Source organism: Tenrec ecaudatus, chromosome X (assembly GCF_050624435.1).
Source record: "Tenrec ecaudatus isolate mTenEca1 chromosome X, mTenEca1.hap1, whole genome shotgun sequence".
Lineage (NCBI taxonomy): Eukaryota > Metazoa > Chordata > Mammalia > Afrosoricida > Tenrecidae > Tenrec > Tenrec ecaudatus.
Window position 1 is genome coordinate 127,583,430 of NC_134548.1, and position 8,958 is coordinate 127,592,387.

An 8,958-nucleotide genomic window follows, 5' to 3' on the forward strand; every position below is an offset into this window, starting at 1 on the left:
TCTCTGGAGAAGGACATCTTGCTGGGTAGACGGGTAGTGAAAAAGAGAAAAACTCTCCATGAGATGGACTGACATAGTGGCTGCAACAATGGGCTCAACATTTAAAAAATGTGAGGATAGCACAGGACCAGGTGGTGTTTTGAAATGCTGTGCATGGCATCTCTATGAGTTGGAATGAAATCAATGGCACTGCACAACAACATAGATGGCAGTGAAAACTCAAATTCCATTCACAGCATTCCCACATGAATTAGATCTCCATTGAACTCCCTTGGGCCATTGACCAGGGGTGTGAATAGTCTTATCCTCAGAGAGAATTGGAAAGTGAATTACTACTGATATAATGAAGTCAAAATTCAACATCAGGCTTTATTTTTTTTGAAACAGTTACAACTTTTATTTCCAGTTTTTATTATTTTCTGCTTTTCTGTGATTGGAGGTTTCTCTGTGCTTTATATTGGCTGATGTTCAAGTTTTTGACATATGATTTTTATTGTTTGAAATCCAGAGTAGGTATATCTATAGAGATATTAACTAGATTGATAGCTCCTTCGGGTTATGACAGGGGGAGTTGAGGGAAATGAAAAGCTAATAATCATATATACTAGCATGAGGAAAATTATATAAACTTGATTGCAGTGAAAATTACACTACTCTTTAAAGTATTTTAAATGTTGAATTGTATAGGACACGAATGACATGCCAAAAAACAAATACATTTTAAAAAGAAAAAAAACTAGGTGTTTGGCTAAAGGAGAGGCTTCTGGTACAGATGCAGGCCAGACTCCATTTAGTTGTTGTTGTTGTAGTTTACTGCTTATTCTGAACTGACTTCCCAAGGCCAGCTAGCCAGCATACTGGAAAGCATCCTCTTCCTTTCCATCCCTGCCTCTCATAGAGTGCTCCCAGGAAGAGTGTTGACTCTGGCTGGTCCTTGAAATCACCATAAAATAAGCTGCTAAATTACTCAAAATAACGTTCGATGTTGTCGTGAATTTGCAGATGACAAGCAATCAGAATACTCTAGCCAATATCTGGATTCTCTGTATTTAAGCTCTGTGAAACTCTTCCTTTTATTATCATACATTTGGTGAATCCTTCCTTACAAGATTCTGCACTCCTGGACTGTTTTGTTCCTTTAATAAACTCCTTCATTTTGATGGAAGCTTCAATTTATTCCATGATACTAGAATGGCCATAAAAAGTGACATTGTCTATGGGATGCCCTGGGTTGGTTTCAAAAGACCATTGGAAAAGCCAATCAAACTTTATATAATTGGACAGTGGGAGGGGAGAAGATGGCTACAAGGTCATGCAGGGAGCTCCATGGAGATTGATGAGTGGGGAGATATGGATGCAAAGTAGAGGGTTCAGGGCTGTCAGGTGATTCCCCCGAGAGCCCAGAGCCCTTCTCTGAACCAGAAACTGACTTCAACCCCCCTCGCCTCCACTCAATGTGTGTTCCAGAGTCCCCAAGCCTGCCAGCCACCCCAGCAGAGGCTTGAACCCCTTTTGTGGTGCCCTAGGCCCACCAGCCACCCAGAAAAGGCTTTAACACTGCTGTAGCACCCCAGGTCCTCCAGCCCCCTGGCAGAGGCTCCCACCCCTGCGGCAGCATCCCAGGGTCACCAGCTGACCAGAAGAGGCTTGTGCCAGTGCAGTTTTGGGAACCAAGTACACGGGGCCCTCCCACTGCCCATTGGGAGACCAACATTCTCCCTCTAACTTTTCCCTGTGCATTCCTCCCCTCCCACTGTACTGAGTGGTGGAGCTGCGTGATAGCAGAAGTACTTGGGCCTTTTTCCCCACTAGCCTTCCTGTCTGTAGTGCCCTTAGTCAGGAACAAATCACACCACCCTCACCCCATCCCCACCCCCTAACTATGGGCCCCTGCACCAGGGCCAGCACTTTCCTTCAGACTGCAGTGTGCACAGCAGCAAACAGCCTCTATGGAGGCCTGAAGGTTACTGAGACACGAAACAGACTGGCCTCAGAGCTTGAATACTGAGAGGGCCACCCAACCTGTCCTCCAAACAACAGACTCCTAATAGGCTAGGTTGAGAAGGAAACCCAAGTGGGAGAAAGGTGAAACGCAAACCTTCAGGTAAGTGACTAAAGGCAGCCTGCAGAAGCATTAACAACAACCTTCTAAAGAGAGAGCTCAGGGCTCTTTGACGCCCAGGAAAAATGGCACCTAGTTCCAGTAAATTGACAAGAAATCAGCAAGCTGCCTCACAGCTTCAACAACAACAAAAAACAAGAGAAACAAAATCCAATGTCAGAGGAAGACTTGGACCTAAGGGCAGTCATAGAAGAGGCAGACGTTGACCTCCCACAGAAATAAATCTTCAGAATGCTGTTTAGAGTCATGCCAGAGATGAAAGAAGCAATAGAGAAAAAGGACGAAATGATAGAGGAAACAAAGGCCATGCACCCAAGGGAAATCCAAAAACTAAGGGACAAAATAACAAAAACCAGTAGCAAATTCACCAAATTAGCCAAATTACTGGAGAAGACAGACAGCCAAGCAGACTTTAAAAAAACATGAAAAATGTCGACTAAGGTCATTAGAGAAGCTGAAGAAAAACTGAGAGTTTGTCTGATGCTATGAAGAGGAACAACATCAGAATAATTGGATTACTGGAGGACAGCACAACAAAAAAGTCAATGGCAAAAATAGCGAGGAAAATCTTGGAGGAAAACTTCTCCAGCTTAATGAATGAAAAAAAGGCAAACATTCAGCAGGTTAAAAGAACACCAGTTAGACTAAATCCCAAGAAGTCACCAAGGCATATAATAGTGAAACTATCCAACTTTGAGGAAAAGGAGAAAATCATAAGAGCAGGTAGAGAAAAACAAGCAGTAACTTATAAAGGCAATCAGATAAGAATATTCTCAGACCTATCAGAGGATGCTATGAAGAAGAGGAAAGATTGAAACAACATATTCCGAAAATTGAAGGAAAATAATGCAAACCCAAGAATACTCTATCCAGCCAAATTATCTATCAAGGTTGATGGAGAAGTGAGAGTCTTCTCAGACAAGGTAAAACCCAAAGAATATGTTAAAGGAAACCCAACACTACAAAGGATCCTTGCTGACCCAGTATGGGTAGAAGACCAATACTCACTAAGCACAAATAAGAGACCACCACATAGAACAACTCCACCCAGAAGTCAAAAAAGGGGAAGCAGCCCCTAAGATAACATTGGCTCAATGGTGGAAAGAAGGCAAGAATGAACACACACACACATGCACAACCCACAGATAAGAAATGTACCTAGGGAAACACCCAACACAAGAGAGACAAAATGAAATCACAGATAGATGTAATAACCCTGAATATCAATGGAATGAACTCAGGCCTTAAAAGGCAGAGGCTAGCCAATGTGCTTAGAAAACACAACCTCTAGATCTACTGCTTACAGGAGACACATCTCAAGATTACAGACAAAATAATAAGCTGGGAATCATACTTACCTGGCAGGGGAGATACACTGATCATGAAGGTGATTTTCCCAGAGCGAGGCTTATCCATTTCACTCCGGATGTGCTGGCCCCTGTGATTTCCCCAAATGTGGAAAACTTGACTGCATAATTTGTGGTAGTTGGGGACTGCATTCACACTCTCCCCTGGGGCTGAGAATCTAAGGCTGGAGAAGAATATGCCGAGCAAATAGCAACTCAAAAAAGCAGGGGTTGCCATCCTAATCACAAATAAAATTGATCTCAAGTGCAAACCATAACAATAGATAAGGAGGGACAATATATAATGCTCAACGGAACAGTAGACCAAAAATCAGTGAGCATATTAAACATATACTTACCGAAAAAGAGACCTGTGAAATTCATCAATTCAATGCTCTAAAAGATGAAAAAAGAAATTATCAGACATATGCACTTGATCAGTAATTGGCTGGAGTGTTTTCTTAATATGCAATTATTCATTGATATAAAGTTCTCCCTTACACAGACACAGACACACACTGCTCTTCAATATACCACTCTCTGAGAAAGATAGATCACAGGTAAAGAAACTCAACAAGGAGGCTACGGTTCAAAATACTACAATTAGACGATTTGACCTGATATTTACAGAGTTCTCCACCAAAATACTAAAAAATTCACATTCTTTTCAAGTCCACATGGCACACACACAAGGATAAATCACATGCTGGGAAACAAGTAGAATCAGCGTAAATTCAAGCACATTGAGATCATACAGACCTCGCTCTCTGACAACTGTGCCATAAGGCTGGAAATCAACAAAAGGTCAATGCAGAAAACAAGAGCAAACAATTGGAGAATGAATAACTACTGCAAATGGAGTGGATAGGGGCTCAGATCAGAGATTAAATTAGGACATTTCTAGAAACCAACAAAAATGAGAATGGGACATACCAAAACGTGTGAGACGCAGCAAAGGCAGTTATCACAGGAAGTTTGCTATCAATACAGGCACACATGAAAAAGAGAGACTTATAATAAATATGCTGGCACAAAATTTACAGCTGTTAGAGCAGAGTCAACAGGACAATCCTACTAATAGCAAAAGAAAGAAATAATAAAATCAGAGCTGAGATTCATGAGAGGAAAATAATAAAACTATGGGAAAAATTAACGCTGCGAAAAATTGGTTCTTTGAAAGAATAAACAGAGTTCACAGACCTCTGGCAAGCCTAGCCAACGAAAGGAAGGGATAATTTTCAATAGCAAGGATGAGGGATGAAATGGGATATTACAACAGACCTTAATGAGATCAAAATGATAATTACATAGTACTATGAAGGACTATACTCCAATGAATTCAACAACTTGGAAGACATGGACAAACTCATGGAAAAACAATCCCTCTCTAGACTATCCCCAATGGACATCAAGATTCTCAACAGACCTAAACCAATAGAAGAAATAGATGAGGTTATCAAGGGATTACCAACAAAAAAAATCTCCCACACCAAATGGCTTCACAGAATTCCAGCAAGCATTCAGGGAAAAACTGACATCAATCCGATACAAACTCCTCCAGAACATAGAAAAAGATGGAAAAACTCCCAAACTCTTTATATGAAGTTAGTATAACTCTGATACCTATACCGGGCAAGGATCCCACAAGAATCGAGAACTACAGACCAATATCCCTAATGAACATCGATGCAAAAATCTTTAACAAAATAATGGCAAACAGAATACAAAAGTATATAAAACAAATATTTCATCATGACCAAGTGGGATTCATACCAGGGATGCAGGGATGGTTCAATATACGAGAGAACATTCATATTATTTACCACATTGACATGAAAAATTATAAGAACTACATGATACCATGTTTCCCCAAAAGTAAGACATCCCCCCCAAATAAGACCTACTTACAGTTTCACCTCTTGCTGAAATATAAGGCATCCCCTGAAAATAAGACCTCCCTGAACATAAGGCCTCCCCAATAATAAGGCCCCCCGAAGCTACCATAACTTTGGACTCTGGAAAATAGTGGCTGGCGCCACCACGCAGCTCACTGTTGGCTGCAGCACAGCCAGAGCAGACAGGAAGTATGAGTAAATGTGCCATAAATTGCTGTACATGGAAATAATGGTAGTAACAAGGAATTCTTCATACTGTAGGATTCACAGTTTGTCTGGTTATGCTGGTTTGTGGTGACAACTACTACCATACCGTACACAGGTAATAAATTTCCTTTTTTGCTGTTCAACAATAGATGTATACTGTATTCTTCTTCATGGAAAAATAAGACATCCCCTGAAAATAAGACCTAGTGCATCTTTGGGAGCAAAAATTAATATAAGGCACTGTCTTATTTTCAGGGAAACAGGGTAATATTCATAGATGCGGGAAAATAATTTGACAACATCCAACACCCATTCCTGTTTAAGACACTCAAGAAGATAGGAATAGAAACAAAATTCCTCAATATTATACAAGCTATACATGAGAAACAAACCGCCAATATGGTAGTCAATAGAGAAAAGACAAGGACAATCCCTCTGAAAAAGGGGACCAGACAAGGATGCCCCTTGTCCCCACTCCTATTTAACATTATACTGGAGGTCCTAGACAACAGAATAAGGTGAAGAGAAGACATCAAAGGTATTCGTCTGGGGAAGGAAGAGGTGAAACCCTCATTATTCACTGATGATATGATTTTATATATGGAAAATCCCAGAACCTCCACAAGGGAAGTGCTTGAAGTGATAGAGGAATGTGGCAGAGTGGTAGTATACAGTATCAACAAACAGAAGTCTATTGGACTGCTATATACATCAGACAAGACCACGGAAGAGGGGATCAAAAAGTTAATACCCTTCACCATAGCCAAGCACAAATTGTAATATCTAGGGATACACCTGACTAAATAATTTATATATTTCTACAAGGAAAACTACAGAACACTATTACAAGAAACCAAGAGTGACCTCAAGAAATATAAGGATGTCCCATGCTCGTGGATCAGAAGACTCAATATAGTAAGGATATCAGTCTGCCCAAGGCACTATGTAAGTTCAATGTTATCCTAATACAAATACTATCAACTTTCTTCAAAGAAGGGAAAACTAATTGCCTACTTCATATGGAGGGGGAAGGAACCCAGAATTAGCACAGAACTCCTCAAGAAGAAGGACTAAGTTGGAGGCCATGCTTTACCTGACTTTAGCACCTATTATATAGCCACAGTGGTCAAACAGTGTGGCATTGGTATAATGATAGAGACTCAGACCAGTGGGAAAGGACTGAAAACCCAGAAATAAAAGCATCAGCATACAGAAAACTGATCTTTGATAAGGGCCCCAAAAATATCAAATGGGAAGCAGATGACCTCTTCAACAAACAGTGCTGGGAAAAACGCATATCTACCTGCAGAAAAAACGAAGCAAGACCCTTACCTCACTCCATGCACAAAAATAAACTCAAGGTGGACCACAGATATTGAAGTAAAACTCCATACCAGTAGGCTGATCAATGAGGGAATTCAGACAAACTTGAGAACTTTGGCTCAGGGAATACATAGGCTATCAGTAATATGGAAGGACACAAACATAGAGGAGGCACAAATTGACAAGTGGGATATACTGAAGGTAAATTACCTGTGTACATCGAAAGAATTCACCAAGAGAGTAATAAGAGAGCCCATGGGTGGTGAAAATATCTTTAGCAATGACACATCTGACAAAGGCCTTATTACTAAAATCTATAATATTCTGCTAACTTACAACAAGAAAAAAACAATTGCCCACTGAGGAGATGGGCAAAGGACCTGAACAGAAGTTTCCCAAGGGCAAAAATCCAAATGGCCAATAAACACATGAGAAAATGTTCCAGATCCCAAACCATAAGAGAAATGCAAATTAAAACAACTTACCCTCAAAGGTAGCCAAGTTCAATAAATCAGAAAGTAACAAGTGTTGGAGGGGCTGTGGGAAGATGGGGACTCTCATCCACTGCTGGTGGACTTGTGGGTAGGTACATCCATTATTTAAATCAATTTGGTGATATCTAAAATAGATGGAAATCGAGCTACTATATGACCCAGCAATCCCCCGACTGGGCATATACACAAAAGAGGCAAGAAACAAACCATGGCAAGACATCTGTGCTCCAATGTTCATTGAGGCTCAGCTCACAATTGCAAGGAGTTGGAAACATACCAAATTTCCGTCAAACGGGCGAATGAATTAAAAGACTGTGGTGCATACACACAATGGAGCACTACGCCTCCTTAAAAAGCAATGATGAACGCATGAAACCCATCACCGCATGGGAAGAACTGGAGGAAATTATGCTATGCGAAGTAAGTCAAGCACAAAAGGACAAGTACAATGTGAGTCCACTGAGGTAAGCTTTAAAAAATGTAGGAGGGGCATAGGGGAAAAGCTACTATATCCATACATTCCCAGGATGAGGTCCAGGTAATATGGCAGGGGCCAATCCCAACCCAGGGATACGTATGGCAGTCCACTAAAAAGGAGGGGAAAACAAGCAAACAAACAAACAAGAAGATGGTGGTAGCGGGGGAACAGGGCAGTAACCCACCTAAGGGGAGGGTATTGTTTATACCTCCACAGGAGAGTGAGAGAGGGCCCAGACTTCAACCTGGTGCACCAAGACATGAATTCAACATACAAGCAGGAAGTGGGAAACCAATAGGGAGGTCTGTGGGGCCGGTCCCCAATCCCAACTACGTGGGCACCCCCCACCCCAGAGGGATGCACTTCAGAGGACAGTACTGTAACTGCAGCTCAGAAAGTAAGGCGCGTCTGAAGGGGAATGTTTTAGGGTTCTCTAGAGAGATAAGAGCAGATTGCTGCTAATTTTATATATATAAAGATAGATATATATTTATAAAGATTTATGTATATATATAACACAAGAAATGAACAGTTAAATTATAAACAGATGGATATATAATACAAGAAATGAACAGTTAAATTTTAAAGCAGTACAAATGGCTCCATGCGGCTCACTCCTGTGAGAGAGTTGTGAGACACTGGCAGTCCTTCAAGTCGAGGGCCGTCAGGTCGTCCTCTGTAGAGAGAGAGAGAGCTAGGCTTTCCAAGCACAAGCAGCAAACAGCAAGGCAGGTCACCAACCATCAGCCAGGTCACCAACTGTCAGTCCTCACCTCCGGAGATGTAAATTTCATTCCTGTGGTCTTAAAGGGACCTCAACTTACAGCGACACAGTTCACAGGCTAGGCGTCCCACAGGTAGTGTGCCCTTTAAATTGAGGCAAAGGGCAAGCAAGGCAGCTGCACACTGGTCCAATGGTTAAAGAGCGAGAGACAAGAAAGGTGAGGCTCACCGAGCCACTTATCTCTCCGCCCTTCAATTAATCCCACTTGTGTTTATCAGCCAGGCTGGCACAGTAAACTATCTCAGGGAAGCAAATGAAGAGTGAAGGAGAGATTGTGGAACACACCCCGGCCCACCAAGCCCTGAGGAT

General features: G+C 41.6%; 1 non-coding gene across 1 annotated transcript; it reads left to right on the forward strand.

Annotated features, from left to right (window-relative positions):
- The first annotated feature begins 3,472 nt into the window (after positions 1 to 3,472).
- On the forward strand, positions 3,473 to 3,636 carry LOC142435099 (U1 spliceosomal RNA). Its single transcript, XR_012781246.1, has one exon. It is a non-coding gene; the product is annotated as a U1 spliceosomal RNA (small nuclear RNA).
- Positions 3,637 to 8,958: the final 5,322 nt, after the last annotated feature.